Source organism: Sturnus vulgaris, chromosome W (genome assembly GCF_052056855.1).
Source record: "Sturnus vulgaris isolate bStuVul1 chromosome W, bStuVul1.hap1, whole genome shotgun sequence".
In the NCBI taxonomy this organism is placed as follows: domain Eukaryota; kingdom Metazoa; phylum Chordata; class Aves; order Passeriformes; family Sturnidae; genus Sturnus; species Sturnus vulgaris.
In genome coordinates this window covers 63,532,254-63,556,043 of record NC_142282.1, presented here as the reverse complement: position 1 = coordinate 63,556,043, position 23,790 = coordinate 63,532,254, and the positions used below count along the sequence as shown (strand labels likewise).

The 23,790-nt window shown below is 45.6% G+C and overlaps 1 pseudogene; it reads left to right on the top strand.

Annotated features, from left to right (window-relative positions):
• Nucleotides 1–4,903: 4,903 nt before the first annotated feature.
• LOC148220289 (uncharacterized) lies at nucleotides 4,904–22,784 on the top strand (annotated as a pseudogene).
• Nucleotides 22,785–23,790: the final 1,006 nt, after the last annotated feature.

Genomic DNA, 23,790 nt, shown 5'->3' with positions numbered 1-23,790 from the left:
GGGTTGCAGCAGCCCAAGCTCTAGGTGAATTGGGCCACCTAGAGTGTTGGGTAGTCAAACAGGCAAACTTAACATCCACCACAATCAGCTCCCTCCTGGAAGACAAGGAAATTACCAGGCAGGCCACACTCCAAAATCATGCTGCTATAGATTTTCTCCTACTGTTGCATGGACATGAGTGCCAGGAATTTGAAGGACTTTGCTGCATGAACCTGACCTCGAGAGCTCCTAACATCCACACTATCCTCCGAAACATGAACAACTTGATCGGACAAGTGAAGCAACACCACAGGGTGGTGAACATCTATAGTTAAAACAATTATGTTAATTTTTATTATTCTTTTCCTTGTAATAATGGCGTTCGGGATCCTACGTCACTTGGTTTTCAAGGCTATTAATGGTCTCATTGCTTCTACCTCAGTAGTCAATCACATAGAGATGAATAACCTAGAACAATCTAACTCTCCCACCAACTGCAAGTGGTGGGCGAGATCATAATTTGAATCAAGATGAACCTAATAACCTTCTTTCAACTTTGTTAAACAAAAAACGGGGAGATGTTGTAACTCCCTAGATGTATCGGACAGCTATAAGGGACAAATATCAGTCCATGCCCCATCTCACAAGCTGTTTAATGAGGAATTTCACCTCATTCCTCGTGAGGAGTCGGAGACCACTCAAAGCTCTCACAGTGTTCAGGGATGCATCCGGGGCTTCCCACAAGTAGGCAATGACTTGGAGAAATCCCCAGACCCAGCAAATGTACATTATTACATGACCTTTGAGCCATCAGTTCTGTGATGCAGGATATGGGATCCCTGCAACCTGGCCTACCTTCAATGATCAACAGTTGCCAATTCACAGGTAACATTGAAGATGATTTGAAAGATTGTTTTTTCACAATTCCTCTACATGAGGATGACAGTGAGAAGTTTGGTTTCTCAGTGTCGTCCATAAACAAAGTAGAGCCCGCAAAGCGGTATCAATGGGTAGTATTGCCACAGGGGATGTGAAATTCCCCCTTGATGTGCCAACTATATGTTGCCTGGGTGCTAGCCCCATTGTGAAAACGATATCCACAGTATCTTATATATCATTACATGGTTGATATTCTGATATCAGGTGAAAACATAGATGCAGCAAACCTGCTACCTGCCCTGCAGCAACAGCTGCAGGAGGCAGGCCTTCAAATTGCTCCTGAAAAAGTTCAACAACAAGCCCCATGGAAATACTTGGGAATGCTTATCACTGAAGCTCAAATTCGGCCTCAAAAATTAACTGTTTGTACAGAAATTAGACCTTTGACAGATGCTCAAAAGTTAATTGGAGACATACAGTGGATTCGTAACACTTGTGGCAGCACTAATGAAGACCTTGAACCTCTAATGGCATTATTGAAAGGAGGAAAGCAGGCCAATTTACCCTGTGAATTAACTGAAAAGCAATAGAAGGCTATGACTCAAATTGTCACTAAATTGGGTAATTCTTTTGCAGATTGTCGGTCCCCTACTTTGCCATTGTCCGTAGCTGTGCTGAATAAGGAGAAACATGTGATGGCTATCCTGATGCAGTGGGACAGCTAAGGTGAACAGCCACTAAAGATCTTGGAGTGGGTGTTTTTACCATTCAATTTGAATAAATCTTTGACCACAAGAATAGAGGCTATAGCAAAAATTGTAATTAAAGCACTGAAAAGGACATTGGAAATTGCAGGAATGGAGCCCCAAAATATTATTCTTCCATTATGTCCCGGGGTACAATGCAAAAATGTGTATTCTATCACCATCTGTTAAAATGTGGGAGGGGTGGTGATCCTTATCTCTGTGGGAGATATCCTCTCCTAATGTGCCATCTGATAAGATCAGGGGGATGATCATCGTTGTCTTTTCACAACCCATCCTTCCTCCAGAAGATATATTCTGTTAATGGGCCATTAAGTCCTATTGTGTGACTGATAAGATTACATCATCCCATTGGGAGATGCTCCAGCCCGGGGCAGGAGACACGCCTTTCCTACCTAGATAAAAAACTGGGGTTTGGGACGCGAAGGCAGTCCTTTCCACTGGATCCCAGAGGAAAGTCGGATCATTTCCACATCATCACTGGATCTTCGGAGGAAAACTGAACCTTCTACAGGAGCACTGCTTCAACTGAATCACATCTGTCATCCAGGAGGACTGCAGCCACCATTTATACGGACTGCTACCAATACCCTGACTGACAGGGTGTCAGGTTGTATTTCTGACTGTGTCGGTGGTTTTTCTTTTATATTATTGCATGCATTTTTTTTTCTCTTTTCTCCTATTAAATTGTATTACTGACTTGGAGTCTCACACTGGTTTTACTTTCAAACCAACACACATTAACCAAAGATTATTTGCAATGGTCATTACCGAATTCTGATACCTTGCAATGGGCATTGTTAAACTTTTCAGGACATATTAACTCTCATTTTCCACCTCATAAGCTCTTCTCATTGCATCAACAGATTGAGGAATTACCTTGGCTATCAAAGCAACCTGTAGAAGGCCTCACAGTTTTTACTGATGCTAGTAAGAAAACTTCTAAAGTGGGCCTTACTTGGCAGGACAAAGTCAAATGGCTCAGTGAAACCATTGAGGGGCCAGGGGATTCTTTACAGGTCCTTGAATTACGTGCTGTTTTCAGAGTATTTGAAAAATGGCCAAATGATCTTGTTAACATTGTTTCTGATTCTCTTTATGTAGCAGGTGTGGTTGAACGCATGGAGTGAGCAATATTGAAGGAGATTCAAAACCGGCAGTTGTGGCAACTTTTTTTGAAACTGTGGCAGTTGCTTAATCCTTGCAGGCAAGATTATTTTATCACTTATATCTGGAGTCACTCTAGATTAACAGAAGGTTTGGCCTTTAGAAATGAAAAAGCTGACCAGCTGGTGGCACCACTTTGGGCCTCTGCTTCACCCAACATTGCTAAGTTTTCCCAAGCCAGAAAGGCTCACAAGTTTTTTCATCAAGGTGCAAAAGATTTAAACAAACAATTCGGGATATCGCTGCAGGATGCTCAAGGAATTGTCACAACTTGTCCTCAGTGTCAGGGTATGATTGGAAGATTAGGTCCTGGAGTTAATCCTCATGTCTTAGGGCCTCTGCAATTATGGCAAATTGATGTGATTATCTATGCTCCTTTTGGTCGCTTTAAATGTCTTCATGTAACCATAGATACCTTTTCTGCCATGGTTTGGGCCACTCCTATGACAAGTGATGGCTCTCATTTTGTCATTTGACACTAGTGAGGTTGTTTTGCTTGTAATGGGCTTGCCTCAAGAAATCAAGACAGACAATGGGTCAGGATACATAGCCCAGCGGACCCAAGATTTCTTAGCTTGTTGGGGAGTGAAGCATTGTCACTGGTGGTGTTTCGGGGTCCCTTTGGGATCCCTGAGACTGCTTCTGCAGCCCTCAGTGACGGAGCAAATTCCCGAGCCTTGCCCAGATAGAATTCTGGCTCGCGGTGAGCTCTCAGACCAGCGGGGAAAAGAGACCAGCATATGCAGAGAGGCACAAATCCATAGTTTATTCTATGAAGGCATCCTATCTAGCATATACCAACAGCTATTGTTTTATAGGGGTTTTTATATCTTTTGAGGGTTTTACAATTTGCACCAATTACCAAGGGAATTCTACTTTCTGACCAATCCCTGAGGGATTTTACATTCAAAGCTGGCCTATGGATACTAGAAGAAAATGGACCACTAATACTGAAGATAGATAAGAGGGTCTTCCAAGGGGGGGAAGCTAAATTCCTTTTGTATTCGTCATTTCACAAGCCATTTCTTATCTCTAAGCTATGATTTTCCAAGGAACTTGTTCTGAGGATGCAGGGAAACTTTCTTCTGTGTTTTCTGCTCCCTCCACAAAGCATAGCACAGGTATTCCAGGTAACTACAGGACAAGCTGTTATTGAGAGAACACATCAGGTGTTGAAAGGATTGCTTGATAAACAAAAGACAGGAGAGGAAGGGCTGAGACCGTGTAAGGGTCGGTCTGAAGTTCCCCTCAATTTTGCCTCCCGACCGTCGCAAGGAGAGCTCGAGGACCCCCACCCAGGCTGACTCCAAACAATGGTTTCCTGGCCGGGCCAAGGTGGATGCTTGTGACTGTGTGCTGGTGTATTATGTTCACTGGACTGTGCTGTCGTGGCACCAACCAGAGGTTGTGTTGTACCACCAACTGAGGACTGCTTGACCATACCTGTCTCCCGCTGCACCACACAATGGTCCATAAATCTTCCCACCTCTTGGCCAGAGGCCACTTGCTTTGGAGAAGGACTATAAAAGAGCGACCCTCTGGAAAAGACCCTTTGAGATCTCTCCACTGATGAAGACCCTTCTACCCCCTGGAGAAGACCCCTGAGATCTCCCCACGGATGAAGACTCCTCTATCGGATGACCCGTGAGGATGCCCGTCTCGTCTGTTGGTAGCTATTTTCCCATCCCTTTCTTTCCTTCCCCTCTCCATATACTTTGTTTCCTATACCTCTCCCCTTTACCGTAACTGAGTTGTTTGCATTTGATGAAACGCATTGTTGTTGTTGAATAAACTGATTTTCTGCTGTTGAATAAACTGATTTTGTCCCCTGCATTTTGCCTGTTTGCACCTTTGAGATCAAAAGAACCATCACGACCCCCGCTCTGTATTAATAGCAGATCGTGACAGCCCACAGGATAGCGTGTTGGAAGCAGTCTATGTTATGAATCATCTGCGGTTGGTAGGTACTAGTAATGATCCACCAGCATTAACACATTACTCAGGTCTACAGCAAGATTCTGATTTGATGCAACACTGGCCAAAATTTCACTTTAAAAATCCTATGACAGGGTTATGGGAAGGACCTGCAGATCTATTAATGTTAAGCAGGGGCTATGCTTGTGTCTTTACAGACAAAGGACCCCGATGGATACCAGCAAAGTAGGTTCGCGCTTGGGTTGAGAAGGACACTCAGATCCCTAACGTCATTAATGAACCAGCAACCAGTGAAATCTGAAAACATCAAGTGCCCTCAGAACTGTGAAAGCTTTTGCTATCCCTGGGTGAGGTTAGAGTACGTGGAGTGTGGATTAGATAGGTGGTATCAGTTTAGAGGAAGAAGCTTCCCAAGATGTATGGAGTGCAGACATCAGCACACCCAAGAATTTAATACCTGGGTGGTGTTATCACAGGTGACAGGAATAACGGTCAGTTCCAGTGAGTCCTGTCAGGAAGCCTTAAGTTTGTTTGAAAATCGGAGGCAATTGGCACAAGGTATTCAGTGGTATCATAGAGAACTCCAAAGGCTCGAGCAAAGAGAGAGAGAGAAGAGGGTCAAGGGTATTGAATGTGGGAAAGGGATATTTATCCCTAGGAATTGGGGAATTAGACCTGAACATTGGGAGCGATCAAAACGGATGTGGAGAGAGAGAAGGCAAAGGAAAACAAGATAAGGATGATGAACAGTTTCAGACTAGATAGGTGGGTTTTGGGGGCTTTCCCTCTGTTACTTGTAACATCTGGCAACATCAGTAGTGCAGAAGAGATTAACCTGCCAGGATGGCATAGTCAGAATATGTGGCTTACTTGGGCTAATGCCACTGGGGTGGATTCCTTCTGTTTTTCCTTAGCCATACCAGGAGATCCTTTCTGTACATGTTTAATTGGTGTTCCACTAAGTAATTTTACTGGTTTTACAAAATGGGTAGAAGCCAGAGGAGAGCCATATGTGAGAGCAAAAGGATCGGAGGCTGAGAATCATTGGTGCAACATGACCAAAGGTGGTACAAAAGTGGATGTATGCAAAAGATTGGGGATTAATTCAAAGGGAGAGGGCTTTCCATCAGGTATGATAACGCGATCACTGAAAGAGAGTGGACTAGAGCCTGAAGAGCTAGATCTGTTAGGGTCAATACCTGGGAATTATTGCTTACTTTTTAACTATTTTTTAAATCCAGAATTAACTGATATGAGCAATGTCCTAGTTCCATGTCCCAAAAATAAGAGTCATCCTTAACCCTAATTCTCCATGGTATAAGAACGTGAACAAATATTGCCACTATTTGACTTATCCTGGAAGTGTGGGTGAAAATGCAACCGTATGACTGCTTGCACTAGGTGTCTTTTTAATCGATGGGGACAGGGCATGGCCCGCAATTCCAAGTAATCCCTTTGGTGGAACTTGCTATTTGGTAAGGCTATGTTTGCTCCTAGCATGTGTGAGATTCTGAATCAGACAATTTGGAGAGCGGGACATAGCAGGAGAGCTAAAAGAGAAATTAGGGATTTGAGACCTGATTGTTATGATCACGTAGAATTTTGGGGTGCTCCAGCACAAATAACAGCATCAATTCTTTCTCCAGGTGTTGCTGCTGTTCCCGTGTTGGCTACGCTTAATAAGCTGGGATGCTGGATGAAGAAACAGCTGAACATCTACTATTTTGAAACAGATGCTCAGTGATGCAGATAATATTAGACACAGCACACTGCAAAATAGGGCTGCTATAGATTTTTTGTTATTGGCACATGGGCACGGGTGTGAGGATTTTGAAGGGATGTGTTGTATGAACCTCTCTGACCATTCTGCATCCATTCACAAGAAGCTCAGACAACTACAAGATAACATGAAGAAGTTGACTGTGAATAACTGGGGTTTGGATTAATGGTTTCAAGGATGGGGAAAAACTGGATGGTTGAAGGATATAATGAAGGACGCTTTGGTATTACTATTAGTTATTATCGTATTGCTTTGTGTTATTCCTTGCATAATAAAATTGATGACCCATTTGATAGTAAATACAGTGAAAAAGGTTTGGCTGGTGCAAGAAGAAGAATGGGGAATTGTAGCAATGTATCTGAATAGTCTAGGCCATAATTTGTATCAAGTCCACCAGCCAAACTATATTTAGCTGTTTTTCTACATTTTTTAGTTTAAACCATTGTTTATAACAGGTCAACTGGATGAGTCATTTTTAGGTGTTTTTCTGCAGTTTATCAAGCTTTCTGGAACTCTTCAAGGCTACTGAAACATTAATTGTGCTAAATTGGGAGAGAAGAAGGTGAAAAACAGAATACCAAGATTAGAAGAACCAAGATAAAGGTGGGCAGTGATGCTCTGGACTGCAACCAATCATTTTACCTGCAAGGCTTGTGCAAGGCGCATGGACAAGATAGAGGCACCAATCAAAAAATGCATGATCACTTGGACAGTAGTTTTAGAATGTAGGAGTAGGGTTAAAAGTAAAAAATAAATCTGCTTCTGCATAATCACATTGATTTGCTGTCCAGAAGTCCTTCGTTCCCGCACGGCAGAGAGGGAGGTCAGCCTTCACATCAGCCCCAGGGCTGGAACTCCCCATGGCAGGGGAAATGGAGCTCAGTGACAGTACAGAACTCCTGGTCCTGGCTCCAGGAGATGCCCAGCACAGGCTGCCTCTGCATGCTCAGTGCCAGCCCCTCTCCCCAGGCCAGCACAGCAGCCCTGGGCAGGGGACAGAGGGGCCTGGCCAGAGCTGGTGCCTGCAGCAGCAGCTTCCTCTGCATTCCTCCCTGCAGGCACAGAAACGCTCCCTTGCTCCTCTCTCTGGACATTCCTTTCCCCAGCTGAGAGTGTCCTGGCCAGTCAGGCTGGCTTGTCCTGCTGGCCCAGCCCCTTCTCCCCACAGGGCCCTGAGCTGGCACTGCTGCTTGGGACATATCGGGTTCTGCTGCTGTCCATGGCCAGGGCTGCAGGGAAGCAGCAGTTCCAGGGGGAAGGTTGCAGAAACGCTCTAGGAACTGAGGCTGAAAGGGGCACCCCAGGGTTATAGTAGGACCCACAGCTGGTCTGTGGATTAGAGAGGGTTAATGAATGAGATTTGTTTTGAGAAGTATTCTCTGACCATGGCTGTTGGCATGGAGACCAAGAAGAGAAGAGGAGAGAAGAAGACAACCAGAGAAAAAAACTTTGCAGCTGTGGAAAGTATTTTGAGAAATGTCCTGGGAAGAAAAGGGGTGGAGAATTTTCCACCAATGACTGTTATGTTGACTTATTGTAACCAATGATGAAAGTGTAAACTATGTAAAGGGTATAAGAGAGAGTGCATTTTTGTAATAAACGGATATTAGCCTTCTGAAATGTAGTGTGCCTTTTGTATGTCGCGCCTGCCCCTACAGTGACACAGGGTCTGAAAGTTCTGTGTGGGAGCTGAGCTTGTAACCCCTCGAGCCCTCCCAAGTGCTGGAGTGGCACCTCCAGCTCCAGAGGAGATGTCATAAATGGGAGCGGATACAAATAATTCTTGCTGGATTCTTTATTTTGTTTGCTTATACAGGTGACCTGGATCCATATGTAGAGGAGGTATTTTGTGTCAGATAACACTGCTATATTGATAAGAATAATATTTTTTAGCTGAAAATAATATTTCATGCATAATACATAGTTAGAAAAACAAAGACCCATATAATCGGAAGAGCATGTGAGGTTTTCAGAGGATGAGAGACTCATCGATGTTCCAGTAGTCAAACCTGTTCAAATACTTTCCTCAGGGCTTCCTTGAGATGAGAGGTGGCCACCAGAAACCAAGGCCAGCCAGAGCTCTCCATCCTGTCCTGGCATCTTTTGTCTGGGAGAACCCTTACATATAGGACACTTTTCAGGGGGTATATCAATTTTGGCGGTGGGCACCTGGAAAGAGGGGTGGTTCTCTTCCACAGGAAGGAAAGCACAGAGCCCCAGGTCTCCAGGGCCTGATGAGAGGCAGTCCTCAACATGCCAGGATCAGCCAGACCTGCCAGGTGGCTCCCTGAAGGCCAAACCATCCAGACCCATTCCATGTCCCCTTGGTTCCATGAGGCCGCAGAGTGTCACAATATTCTCCTTGCTTCTGCAGGGTCACAATGGCCCCTTGCTTCCATGAGGCCCTGCAAGGTCACAATGGCCCTTTGGTTCTGTGGGGCCCCACAGTGTCACAATGGTCTCCATGATTCCACGGGGCCTTGCAGTGCCACAGTGGTCACCATGGATGCATGGTGCCCCACAGGATCACAACGGCCCTTTGGCTGCACGCGACCCTGTAATGCAACAATGGCCTCTTGGTTCCACAAAGTCCTGCTGCTTCATACTGGCCCCTTGGGACCATGTGCCCCAGCAGTGCCACAATCATGTCCTTGGTTCCACAGAGTCCTCACAGTGTCACAATGCTCCCTTGGATCCACGGTGCCCTACAGTGTCACAATGGCCCCTTGGATCCATGGTGCCCTGCAGGATCACAATGGCCCTTTGGCGCCATGAGATCCCTGAGGTATCACAATGGTCTCCATAGGAAGGAAACAACCAAGCCCCAGTGTTGCAGAAGCAGATGAGGGGCAGTCACTAGAGGCCAAGGACAGCCAGATTAGATGGTAGTGGCAGATTTTGTCTGTCAGTAATCCCCAGATATACAGAATTTTAGTGGCAGAATACCAATTTCAGACATGGACATCTGGAGGAAAAGGATGGTTCTTTTCCATAGGAAGGAAAGCACGGAACACCGGCGTTTCAGGGGCAGATGAAAGGCAGCCATCAGAGGCCAAGGCCAGCCAGACCTCTCTGTTCTGCCAGCTTTTGTCTGAAAGTAATCCTTGGATATAGGGAATTTCAGAAATGGAATCCTAATTTGGGTCATTTCTGCATTGATAAGAGGGACAGATTTTTTTTCCACAGGAAGGAAAGCACAGAGCCCAAGTGTTTCAAAGGTAGATGAGAGGTGCCTCCTGGGAGCTCAAGCGAGAAAGGCCTGTTTGTCCTGGCAGCTTTTGTTACAGAGGAATCCTTGGATATACTGATTTTGGGAGGAGGGATCTCAATTTTGACCACAGACACCTTGCCAAGAAGACGGTTCCTTTCCATTGGAAGGAAAGCACTGAGCCGCGGTGTTTCAAAAGCAGGTGAGAAGCAGCCCCCAAGAGGCCAAGGGCAGCCAGACCTGTCTGTCCTGGCAGCTTTCACTTGGGAGCAATCCTTGGATATACGGAGTTTTGGAGGTGGAATCCAAATTTCAGCCATGGATGCCTGGTCAAGATGGATGTTTTTTTCCATAGGAAAGAAAAGCATGAAGTCCAAGTGTTTTGAAGGTGAGAGGCAGCCACCCATGGGCCAAGCCAGCCTGACCTGTCTCACCTGACACCTTTCATCTGGGGGCTATCCTTGGATATAGAGAATTTTGGAAGTGGAATTTCAATTTTGGTTGTGGGTGCCAGGAACAGAAGAGTTCTTTTCATTAGGAAGGAAAGCATAGAGCACCAGTGTTTCAAAAGGCAGATGAGAGCCAGACCTCAGGAAGCCAAGGCCAGCCAGACTTGTCAGACATGGCAGCTTTTGTCTAGGAGCTGTGCTTGGATATAGGGAATTCTGGAGGCAGATTCCCAATTTTGGCCCTGGCCACCTGGAGGTGAAAGGTGCTTTTTTTCCCGTAGGAAAGAAAAGCACATGGTTCCAGTGTTTCAAAGGCAGATGAGAGGTTGCCCCTGGGTGGTCTAGGCAGCCAGATCTGTCTGTCCTGGCAGATGTCATCTGGGAACTATCTTTGCACATAAGGAAATTTGGAGAAGGAATCCCAGTTTTGGGCATGGGCACCTGGAGGAGAAGTACGGTTCTTTTCCACAGGAAGGAAAGGCCAGAGCCCCAGTGTGGAGAGGTAGGCTGAAAGGATAGAGCAGGAGGGAATCTTTCCCAATGACTTACAGCTGTACTGATTATCAAGGAGTGGAAAAACCTGTGTCTGCCCAATCAGTTTGGGGAATATAAAAGACTGGGTTAGGGAGCCCTTAGCTATAGGCACTTAGCAGTTGGACCTTGAGATTCAGAGTCTGCTGGAGTAAGAGAAGGAGGCTGCTGGCTGTGCTGTGAGGAGGTAAGGGACATGTAGTTGTGCAAGGGGCAGATATGGTGAGAATATGTTGTGTAAGGGACAGTCAGGGTTAAGCAGCCAGGAAAGATACAGCTTGGGTTTAGCCAGTCATGCAGAGTGAAAGGAGTCAGTGCTCTGTGAAGCTGCCTATGAAAGAAGGAGTCAGAGTTGCGTGAGGGAGAGGTCTGTGAAAGAAGGCATGTAGAGTTTGCAAATAAAGGCTTGGTGGGGATGCCAGTAGAAGGGCTGGTGGTAATACCAGCTGTATCCTGAGGTGAATCCGTTTTTCTCTCTGGTCCTCTGGCTAGCTCTGGACCCGAGAGGGGTGGGAAATCCTCATAGACAAAGACAAAAAACCAAAGAAGGTTCTTTTTTCACGTGGGAAGATGATCCACACTTTATTGTGTCTCACACATGGCGAAAGGAGAAAGAGAGAAGATGGCAGGTATTTTTAAACTAAGGGAAAGGGGAGGAACAGACCTGCGACCAATGGGATGCCGCCAATGGGGAGGGGTTAAGGGAGGGCTGAACCAACTTCATAAGCTCTGGGGGGATACAGAGCAAACCATTTTCTCAGGTCAATATTAAAGCATAACAGTGCAATATAGAACCATGAACAGTGCAACTTACGAAACAAACTGCAATACAACATCGCCCCCTTATTTGTTAAATAAAGTTAAAAGAAAGGCGTTGGACTTATTCTGATTCAGAATATGGATTTGCCCACCACTTAGGATTTGTGGGCAAGTTAAACTGCTTTTGGTTTGTCAACTCCATGTGGTTGACTTCTGAGGTAGCAAAAATTAAGCCATTGATTGCTTTGAAAATCAAGCAACGTAGAATTCCAAATGCCAACACTATAAGGAAAAGAGCAACAAAAAATGACAAAATTGTTTAACTATGGAAGTCCACCACCCCATGAGTCCCCAGCCTTTGAACAGTTCACTGAATCAATCCTCAGATTCTTGCTTCACTTGTCCGATCAAGCTTTTCATGTCTTGGAGGGCTGCGTGGATGTTGGGAGCCTTTGAGGTCAGGTTCATGCAGTAAAGTCCTTCAAATTCCTGGTATTTGTGTCCATGCAGCAGCAGGAGAAAGTCTATGGCTGCACGATTTTGGAGTGTGGCCTGCTTGGTAATTTCCTCATCTTCTAGGAGGGAGCTGATGGCAGTGGATGTAAAGTTTGCCTGTTTGACCACCCAGGACTCTAGGTAGCCCAATTCACCTAGTGCTTTGGCTGCTGCAACCCATGGAAGGAATAGGGAAGCAGAAATTCTTTTTTACTTGGCCCAATGAAAAATTTCTGAATCACAATTTGGGTCCAATTGGTCAGCATTTCTCTTTTGAGTTTTGTTGGCTGAATTGTTTTTGCATGTCCACTCGCCAATCAAGGTTTGGTTGGGTGCTAACAGGGACAACTGCCTGATGGTACATGGCCCTCCTAAAAGCCAAGAAGGGATTCCTGCCCATGCCCGATCTCCGCAAATTAAGAACAGACCCTTAGGGAGGCTTTTGGAACTTGAATGGTATAGGTTGTCTGCTGCAACATGACTCAGAATATCACACCACCTTTTGGCAGTGAATTCCTCTCGATATTGCAGTATGTTGTGAAAGGCTTTGGTGCTAGATAATGGGCTGAAGGTAAAGTGAATGCAGTATGGTGCCGGGGAGGAACCCAATATCTCCAGTTCTTGGGGTTCTTGAGCAACCTTGGGCAAGTTTGGCAGCCACTCCTCTACGGGGTTCTTAATCATTACAGCTCACTGCCTACATTTTGGTATTGTTGGATGTTGTGTGACTTCAGACCTGGGTTAGGCATAGGTGTGTCAAAGCTGACTGGATATTCTCCAGCCTGAAATGGAATCCCTACCAGACAGGTAGACATAGGGTCTCTTGCTGCTGCAGTGGACAGACATATTTTCTTGTTGGAGTGTCTGTGCCAGGATCACCCAGACTGCTCAGCGCAAACAGGATGACAGCTTGGACAGGGCTCATCGTGAGGTTGGGTGGGAGGTAGTTTTTTTCTAAAAAGTGTCTTGGGGTGACTGTATGATGCCTATATCCCCAAATCGTCTGTTCTGTTGGTGTTAAATATTTAAATTCTGCAACTTTAAGACTGGTTCCAGGAGTAAAGAGAGGGAAATAAGAAGTGCAGAATTTGTTATCAGAGACTGCACTGTCTCCCCCGCATTCCTGCACACGGACTGTGTTGTCTGTGGTGGACAGCAAGAGAGAGCTCTCCTTTGCTCTTGGTTAGTTTTCTGGCTAGCTGAGGCAGAGAAGCCCCCTGGATTGTTTTTTTTCCTTTTTCTGTTTTCCTGGAACTGTTTGAACCTGCTCTGGACTGAAAACCCAGAAGAGCACCAGGAGCTCACACCTGTGGCCCACCAGGCCTGGCCTGGGCCGGAGCATTCCCCAACACAGGAGGGACTGAGAACAGACTGAGTGAGCCGGGCTGCCCACGGAAAGAACTCTTCTAAATCTGTCATCTCTTTGAAACGGCGAGAGGTTTTGCTGTTTGATATTGTTCATTGTTGTGCTGGGAGGTGTGTTGCCTGTTGAATAAACAGTTTTCTTTTTTTTCCACTTCTCTCCAATTTTTTTCTTTTTTTTCCAGAGGAACCTCATTCAGAGGTTTCCTCCCAAATTTGTCCTAAACCAGGACAGATACTTTTGGCACCCAACATGGGGCTCGAGAAACTGGAAACAAACCTGTTCTGATTGCATTTTAGTTATACTTACTCTGTATTGGGGTAAAGCAGTCAGTAACCATATTGTTTGAAATCATAATGTCTGTTGTGTCTGTCGGGGTAGAGGCCTTTATGGGTCTCGGGTCACTAGGCTTTTTTGATGTTTTAATACCTTTCTGGTCTCTAGGCTTTTCTTATCCGGAGACAGCTCCAGTAGTGTCCCTAACATGCAGTTTTTTCAATAGAAGAGCACGAATTAAAATAGCTATTGTGCTGGGCTCAATGATAATGATTTATAGAAAGTTTATAAAGCTACTGGAGTTTGTTCCAGGTATTTATGGTTTATAGTTTCTTTGTCCTACCCTGCATCCCAGTTCCAATAACATGTTTTGGGGGTTCATTAGTAATTCCACCCAGTTTGTTAGAAGAGGAGCAGAAGATGAGGCTTTTCAGCCTTTACTTTCTTTTTTCTCCCTTGAATCTGTTAAGTAATTTTTTAAGAATGTTCAGTTTCCCCTGAATGTCAAGGATACCACCTTCCTGGTATTTCATCTGGTGAGCTTCCTATACACAGTCTGCAGCTTCTCTAGAGTGAGGGCTAAAGTGTCCAGAGGAGCTAATGGGACCCCTGACCCAGAAGTAGGCCCAGGTGTAAAAAATTCTGAGTAATGTGAGGAATCGGAAAAAATGGGTAAAACCCTGAAAAAATTTTCTAATCCCCCAGCCTAGGAATTTTCACATGAACAAATTCAGAACCCAGACGAGGTGGGGAAATAACTAAAAGAGAAGTGCCATGATGATTCTAATAAGAAAAAGATCATTGCAATAAGCTGGGCCCTGGCATATGCTTATCATGCACTACTAAATACTGTAAGTCAACAGAAAAAGGCAGAAGGGCAGGCAAATAAATCAGCCAATACCCCAGTCACTCCGGTTGTAGCTAAACCAGATAGTAAACCTAAGCCACTGGCAGTTGCTGCAAAAAGAAAGCACACCAGCAAAACTGATCGGCCAGTAGACGATGATAATGAAAGAGAAGAACCCTCAAGGCAAGCTTCAGATACAAAATCAGAAGTCAGAAAAACTAACACAGGATCAGAAGCCAATATTGAGTCCCTATCTCTGAAAGACCTTCATAGCCTAAGAAAGAATTACACCCGACGACCTAATGAATCTATAATTAATTAGCTAGTCCGTCTCTGGGATGCTGCAGGCGAGGCTACAATTCTGGATAGCACTGAAGCCAGGCATTTAAGATCTGTGTCACATGATCCGGTTATTGACCAAGGAATGATGAGGGGAGCTAATCCTCAGAGTCTCTGGGCACGGGTCCTGGAAAGTGTGGCACAAAGATACCTGTGTGCAGATGATCTCTATATGCAGCAAACCCAATAGAAGACCATAGAAGAAGGGATTCAACGCTTGAGAAAAATGACAGTGACAGAGATCGTTTCTTCAAATGACCTAACAACTAGGAATCCAGACTTGGTACCATGTACATCCGTAATGTGGCAAAAACTTGTACGATTTGGGCCACATGAATATGCTTCTGCTTTAGCAATAATAAAGCGGGATGACAGGGAAAAGACCGTGCTCGATATGGCAAAGAAGCTCCAAGTATATGCAGATGCTGTACATGGCCCAACACATGCCAGAATTGCAGCTGTGGAAACATGTCTGCAGAAATTAAAAAACAAGATAGAGGAAAATCATAAGAGACTGTCCTGGGGTACAATGCAAAAATGTGTATTCTATCACCATCTGTTAAAATGTGGGAGGGGTGGTGATCCTTATCTCTGTGGGAGATATCCTCTGCTGATGTGCCATCTGATAAGATGGGGGGATGATCATCGTTATCTATTCACAACCCATCCTTCCTCCAGAAGATATATTCCGTTAATGGGCCATTAAGTCCTATTGTGTGACTGATAAGATTACATCACCCCATTGGGAGATGCCCCAACCAGGGGCAGGAGCCAAGCCTTTCCTACCTAGATAAAAAAACTGGGGTTTGGGACCCGAGGGCAGACCTTTCTACTGGATTCCAGAGGAAAGTCGGACCTTTTTTCCACATCATTGCTGGATCTTCGGAGGAAAACTGCACCTTCTACAGGAGCACTACTTCAACAGAACCACATCTGTCATCCAGGAGGACTGCAGCCACCATTTATACGGACTGCTACCAACACCCTGACTGACAGGGTGTCAGGTTGTATTTCTGACTGTGTTGGTGGTTGTTTCTTTTATATTATTGCATGTATTTTATTTTTTTCTCTTTTCTCCTATTAAATTGTATTACTGACTTGGAGTCTCGCACCGGTTTTACTTTCAAACCAACACAGAGACTCAGAGAAGAAGTTAAAAAGGACCTTCTCCAAATCTCAGCTATACTGATCAAAAGTTTTGGCCCCAAACGTAAACGTTCCCCAGAGAGAGAGAAGACCCTTCTCATGAGCTAAATTGTAGTCTTTCCTATGTAATTCTGGAGAAAACATGAAGAAGTGAGATGGAAAACCTACTGCTGCTCTGGTAAAACGGGTACTTGAATTGCAGAACAGTAAGATGCAGAAAGGGAGTTCTACCAAAAGGAAAGCAGCTCCAGTTGCCCGTAGCCAAACTACCAGGTACGATGATGATGATGATGATGATGACACGTCCAAACTCCTTGAAGGAACCTCCAAGACATATGCTCAAAGAAAAAAGAATAACCAAGCTTAGAGGGGCCCCGCCTCTAGCCAAATAAAAGCTAGGAAAAACCGTGTTTTTTAGACTGTGTGGATTCGTTGGCCTGGCACATCTGAACCACAAAAATATAAGGCCTTAATTGACACCGGTTTGCAGTGCACCCTAAAACATGTAGGGACAGAATCTATTTCTATTACTGGTATAACAGAGGAATCACAGGATTTTACTTTGGTGAAAGCGGAAGTGAACCTAACTAGAAATGAATGGAAAAAACACCCTATTGTGACTGGCCCAGAGGCCCCACGCATTTTGGGCATAGACTTCCTCCAAAATGGATATTTCAAAGATCCAAAAGGACTCAAGTAGGCTTTTGGAATAGCTGCTGTAGCAACAGAAAGCATTAATCAATTGAACACCTTGCCAGGACTATCAGAAAACCCATCTACAGTAAGACTCCTAAAAGTGAAGGAGCAACAAGTACCAATTGCCACCTCGACGGTGCACCGTTGGCAGTACCAGACGAATCAAGATGCTGTGATCCCCATCCACAAGATGATCCGTGAGCTAGAAAGCCAAGGGGTGGTCAGCAATACTCACTCACCCTTCAACAGCCCCATCTGGCCTGTGCGTAAATCTGAAGAAGATGGGAAATTGACTGTGGATTATCAGGCATTAAATGAAGTGACTCCACCGCTGAGTGCTGCTGTGCTGGACATGCTGGAACTCCAGTATAAGCTGGAGTCCAAGGCAGCCAAGTGGTACGCCACCATTAACATCGCCAATGCATTTTTCTCCATTCCTCTAGCAGCAAAGTGCAGGTCTCAGTTTGCTTTCACCTAGAAAGGTGTGCAGTACACGTGGAACCGACTGCCCCAGGGGTGGAAACACAGCCCCACCATTTGCCATGGACTGATCCAAGCTGCACTAAAAAAGAGTAAGGCTCCAGAACATCTGCAGTTCATCGATAATATCATCGTGTGAGGGAACACAGAAGCAGAAATATTTAAAAAAGGAGAAAAAAAATCATCCAGATTCTCCTGAAAGCTAGTTTTGCCATCAAGAAAAGTAAAGTCAAAGGACCTGCCCGAGAGATCCAGTTCCTAGAAGTAAAGTGGCAAAATAGACAGTGCAAAATTCCCACTGAGATCGTCAATAAAATCACTGCAATGTCTCCACCAACCAGTAAGAAGGAAACACACACTTTCCTAAGTGCCATAGGTTTTTGAAGAATGCACATTTCTGAGTACAGCCAGATTGTGAGCCCTCTTTACCTGGTCACCCGCAAAAAGAATGATTTCCACTGGGGCCCTGAGCAGCAGCAAGCCTTTGCCCAGATCAAGCAGAAGATCACTCATGCAATAGCCCTTGGCCCAGTCAAGACAGGACCAGAAGTGAAGAATGTGCTCTACTCTGCAGCCGGAAACCATGGTCTGTCCTGGAGCCTTTAGCAGAAGGTGCCTGGGGAGACACAAGGGCGACCTCTGGGATTCTAGAGCCGAAGTTACAGAAGGTCTGAAGCCAACTACACTCCAACAAAAAAGAAAATCTTGGCCGCATATGTAAGGGTTCAAGCTGCCTCAGAGGTGATTGGCACGGAAACACAACTCCTCCTGGCACCCTGACTGCCAGTACTGGGGTGAATGTTCAAAGCAAAAGTTCCTTCTACCCACCATGCCACTAATGCCACATGGAGCAAATAGATTGCCCTCATCACACAACCCGCCCGTATTGGAAACCTGAATCTCCCTAGAATTTTAGAGATAATTAGGAACTGGCCAGAAAGTGAAAACTTCGGTCTTGCTGACAAAGAGGAAAAGGAACCAGTGACCCGGGCCAAAGAAGCCCCACCATATAACCAACTGCCAGCAGATGAAACAGGCTATTCTGTTTTCACCGATGGTTCCTGCAGCATCGTGGAGATAAACTAGAAGTGGAAAGCAGCCGTATGGAGCCCCACATGACAGGTTGCACAAGCTACCAAAGGAAATGGTAAATCAAGTCAACTTGCTGAACTAAAAGCTGTTCAGCTGGCCCTGGACATTGCTAAAAAAAAAAGGTGGCCAAAGCTCTACCTTTACACTGATTCATGAATAATAGCCAATGCTCTGTGAGGTTAGCTAGAAAAGTAGAAAAAGGCTGGCTGGCAACATAGAGAAAAATCAATTTAGGCTGCTAACGAGTATAAAGACATTGCCACTCGGGTAGAAAAGCTACCTGTGAAAGTCCGTCATATAAATGCCCATGTCCCCAAAAGTAAAGCTAATGAAGAGCATCAAAACAACAAGCAAGTAGATCAGGCTGCAGAAATAGAAGTGTCAAAGATAGACTTAGACTGACAGCACAAAGGAGAGTTGTTCCTGGCTCAATGGGCCCATGATGCCTCAGGTCACCAGGGTAGAGATGCTACCTGTAAGTGGGCACAAGACCGAAGAGTAGATCTAACCATGGACAGTATTTCTCAGGTTATCCATAACTGTGAGATGTGCGCTGCCATCAAGCAGGCCAAGCAGGTGAAGCCCCTCTGGTATGGGGGCCAATGGTCCAAATATAAGTATGGGGAGGCCTGACAGATTGATTACATCACACTGCCCCAGACACGCCAAGGTAAGCGCTATGTACTGACTATGGTGAAAGCCACCACTGGATGGTTAAAGACCTACCCTGTGCCTCACGCCACTACTCGGAACACCATCTTGAGCCTTGAGAAACAAGTTTTGTGGAGGCATGGTACTCCTGAGAGAATTGAGTCAGACAATGAGACTCATTTCAAGAATAACCTTATCAGCACCTGGGCTAAAGAACATGGTATTAAGTGAGTGCACCATATTCCCTACCATGCACCAGCTGCAAAAAAAGTAAAAAAGTACAATAGACTGTTAAAAAACACTTTAACAGCATTGGGTAGGGGATCTTTTAAGAAGTAAGAGCAGCATTTAGCAAAGGCCACCTGGTTAGTTAATACCCAAGGTTCCACAAATCAAACAGGCCCTGCCCAGTCTAAGTCCTTGCATACAGTAGATAGAAATAAAATCCCAGTAGTGCATGCCAGAAGTTTGTTAAAGAAGTGCGTTTGAATCAATTCTGCCTTGAATACAAACAAACCCATTCATGGGATTGTTTTTGCTCAAAGACCAGGTTGCACATGGTGGATAATGCAGAAGGATGGGACAACACAATGTGTACCTCAGAGAAATCTAATTGTTAAGTAAAAACCATATGTAAATATTACTATTGAATATCACTGTCATTGTCTGTCTATAGCTGTATCTTGTATATATATGTGTATGATGTATGTGTTTATAGAACTAGAGTGTGTATCAGATATGGTAGTAAGCTGACGATATGGGGATAAGGGGTGGAATGTCTTGGGGTGACTGTATGATGCCTATATCCCCAAATCGTCTGTTCTGTTGGTGTTAAATATTAAATTCTGCAACTTTAAGACTGGTTCCAGGAGTAAAGAGATGGAAAGAAGAAGTGCAGAGTTTGTTATCAGAGACTGCACTGTCTCCCCCGCATTCCTGCACACGGACTGTGTTGTCTGCGGTGGACAGCAAGAGAGAGCTCTCCTTTGCTCTTGGTTAGTTTTCTGGCTAGCTGAGGCAGAGAAGCCCCCTGGATTGTTTTTTTTCCTTTTTCTGTTTTAAACCAGGACAAAAGGAAAACAAACATTTTAAAGCACATTAAAGGTCGTTATTTCTGCCGGAATGTACCCAGATTTTAGGAAGGTTTTCTCTCCTCTTTCCGTCAGCGTCTTCTTTTTGAAGCAACTGCTACTTGCTTCTTATCCCCTTCTGCTGGAGCTGGATTTTTGGGGACAAAAGGTTTTACCCACTTTTGGGGTATCCAACGTGGCCCTGAGGGGGTGGATAGCATGCATAGTCACGCCCCCAGGTAACAAGTTCATAAGGGCCCTTGGTCTCCCAAGTTTCTGGGTCCCTAATTAGGACAGGTGGACGCTGGGACAACTTAAACTGATCACTGCTCTTCAAGTGATGTACCACCCGAGGACTCATATTTTCAAATGAACAATTTAGAAAATTGATGGTAAACATGGCTTTGCAGAGCTTTTGTTGTGGTGACATGCACGCTGTTGAACTGTTCTGTCTAGCCAGGACTTGCTTGAGCGTCTGATGGGCATGCTCAACCACGCCTTGGCCTATGGGAGAGTGGGGGATGCCAATTTTATGTTCCACTCCCCACTGCTGGACAAAGTCTAGGAACTCCTTGGATTTATACACTGGGCCGTTATCGGTCTTGATTTCCCTAGGGATCCCCAGCACTGAAAAGCCTTGCAATAGGTGTTGTTTGGCATGCACAGCCCTTTCTCCTGTGTGGGCAGAGGCATAAACCGCACCTGAATAAATGTCAATGCTTGTATGTACATACTTGTGGCGACCAAAACTGGGAATGTGTGTTATGTTTGCCACACTTCGCAGCTCCCAAGGCCTCGGGGGTTAACCCCAACACCCAGCGATGGCATGGCCTGGAGCTGGCAACTGGGACAGGTAGCCACAATGGCCTGGGCCTGACTCCATGTTAGTTGGAACTGCTGGATCAGACCTGGCACATTCTGATAGTATTGCTGGTGACTCAGCTTTGCCTGTTGAAAGATGTCTGGGAGGTGTGCCTTTTCATCTAGGTTAGCAAGGGAGTCTTCTTTATGATTCCCTTCTGCAATTTCACCTGGCAAATCGGTATGTGACCTCACATGCATGACATAGAACAGATGCTCTCTATGCAAAACTAAATAAATTAGTTTCGAGAGCAATCTGGAAAGATTCTCGTTCTCGATGTCTTTGAGAACTGCCTGCTCCGCCCTGGACACTACCCCTGCCATGTAGGCTGAGTCAGTGTAAGAGTTGGTCCGATGTTTCCCTCGTTTTTGCCTCACGACCGTCGCAGGAAGAACCCGATGACCCCACCAAGGTTGGCTTTGGACAGTGGTTTTCTGGCCTGGTCGAGGTGGATGCAGATTGTTATGTTCACTGGACTGTGCTGTCATGGTACCAACTGAGGACTGCATGTACTGCACGTCTGCACCTGCCTCTCGGAGCACCTCACAATGGTCCATAAATCTCCCTATCTCTTGGCCAGAAGCTACTCGCATTGGAAAAGGACTATAAAAGAGCGACCCTCTGGAAAAGCTTTTGGGATCTCCCCATGAATGAAGACCCGTCTATTGGCTGGTCCATGAGGACGTCCATCTCATCTGTTGGTAGCTATTCCCCCATCCCCCTCTCTTTCTCTCTCTACTTTCTTTCCTATATCTCTCCCCTCTATCGCAAGTGAGTTGTTAGCATTCAATAAAAATGCATTGCTGTGAGTAAACTGATTTGTCCCCTGCTGTTTGCCTTTTGCACCTCCGAGATCCAAAAACAAACCATAACGACCCCTGGCTTGTATTAAGCGAATTGTGACAGTCAGTTACCAAAGTAATTGGCTCTGAGAACTTCTCAAAGGCTCACACAAACTCAACATCAGCTTCCCAATGCTGAGTCTGGGGCTTTCTCCAAGTCATCACCGACTTGTGGGATTCCCCAGACGCATCACTGAACACTGTGAGAGCTTTGAGCAGCCTACGACTCCTTTTCTCATGAGGAATAAGGTGGAATTCCTCATTAAATAGCCTATGTGATAGGGTGTGGACTGATATGTGTCCACTGTAGCTGTCCAGAGATAACTGGAGGTTGACATTGCTCTGGAGCAGGTGCTCAAACATCTCCTTGGTCAACTTCTAGGGAGAATTCTTTCCCTCCTCAGAAAGTTTGACTGGGAGGTGAATACACACAAAGTCACAACCAGCCAGCTCACGCAGTCTTACCTGGGCTTTCCTGATCAGCTCAGCCATCAGCTCTTGTGGCTTGGTGATGGTCTTGAATCATTGATGGGCGAGGAAAACCCACTCTAAGATGAAGAGTGGATCTTTCTGCCCTTTGATCCATTGGAATATTAAACCATGCAAGTGTGGCAGCTTTCCCAGGACAATGAATTTGAAAGGCAGCTCTGGTTGATAAGTGAGCCTTCTTCTCAGCCAAAGCCTTCTGTGCCTTTTGGATTGCGGCTTTTGCCTCTGGAGTTACTTCCCTGGGAGAGACCAGCTCTCTCTCTCCCTTCAATAAATTGAGGAGGGGGCCTAGATCCTCATTGGTGAGACCTAACCAAGGCCTGACCCAGTTCAAAGACTCACACAGGGAATGGAGATCTGCTAGGGTTTTGGGATCACTAACGATTTCCAATTTCTGCAAAACAACAGTCAGCACAGTGATCTCCAAACCCAGGTACTTCCAAGGTGGCATCCTTTGGACCTTGTCTTCCTGCAGTTGGAATCCAGCAGAGGTTAAAACTTTAACCACTAGGTCAAGTGTGTGTTGGAGTATAGAGTCATCGGGGCCGCAGACAAGCGCATCATCCATGTAGTGGAGGATGATGGCCTCCGTTTTTGGGCATGCCCCGGGGACAGCAATGAGGCCACATACCACTGGCAGATGGAAGGACTACACTTCATGCCCTGCGGCAAAACTTTCCATTGAGGCTTCTCGATTGATGGTAGGAACCGAGAAGGCAAACCGTGGGGCATTTTCTGGGTGTAGGGGCATTTTGAAGAAACAGTCCTTGATGTCCAGGACAGCCAATTGCCAGTTTTGGGGAAGGAATCCCAGGTTGGAGGGACCCTATGTCATCAATTACTTTGTTTATTTCCTGGAGATCATGGAGGAGCCGCCATTTATCCTTCCCTGGCTTCTTAATCACGAAGACCAGGAAATTCCAAGAGCTAGTTGTCTCTTCTATGTGGCCTTCGGCTAATTGCTCCTCCACGAGCTCCTTGAGAACCTTAAGCTTTTCCTTAAGCACCTTAAGCTTATCCTTTCTTAATGGCCACTGACCTACCCATCTTGAAGTGTCATCCAGCCATGTTAACTTGTGGGTAGGGCGCTCCACAGTGGTCGCCTCTTAAAATCCTGGGGAGTCTTAGGGGTAACTAATTTGACCCCTCCACTGGGACATGGTGTCTCTCCGCCACAGGAGGCACTTGTAGTCAGTGACAAAAGGAGGGACACTGGCCAATTTCCCGTCCAGCCCTTTGATTTGCACAATGCTTTTTGAAATCTTTGCCAATTTGATACCTCCTATACCTTGGATTTTGCCAGCCACGGGTTGTAACTCCCAATATGACGGCCACATCCTTTCAGGTATGATCATCACATCTGCCCCCATGTCAAGCAACCCTTCCACGAAGAGATGGTCTGACCCATGGGTTAGGTTGCATGCCATAGAGGGTTTGTCCTCTCCAACCACTTCTGCCCAGTCGACTTCAGGTGCTTTTTCATCTACTGGGACCTCAGCTGGAATAGGAATGGCTTGGTCAAGGATTTGCCCCTCGGCCAAATAGAAGGGTGACTGAGGGCAGCGCACCAGGAGAATGAGGTGAGTTATGTCTCCTTTGATGGTCATGGGAGCCACCTCAATCTCCAGGGTTGTGTATGCAGTGTCCCCGATAACAAAATACTCACTGCTGTCTAGTCCTGTGTGGTTTAT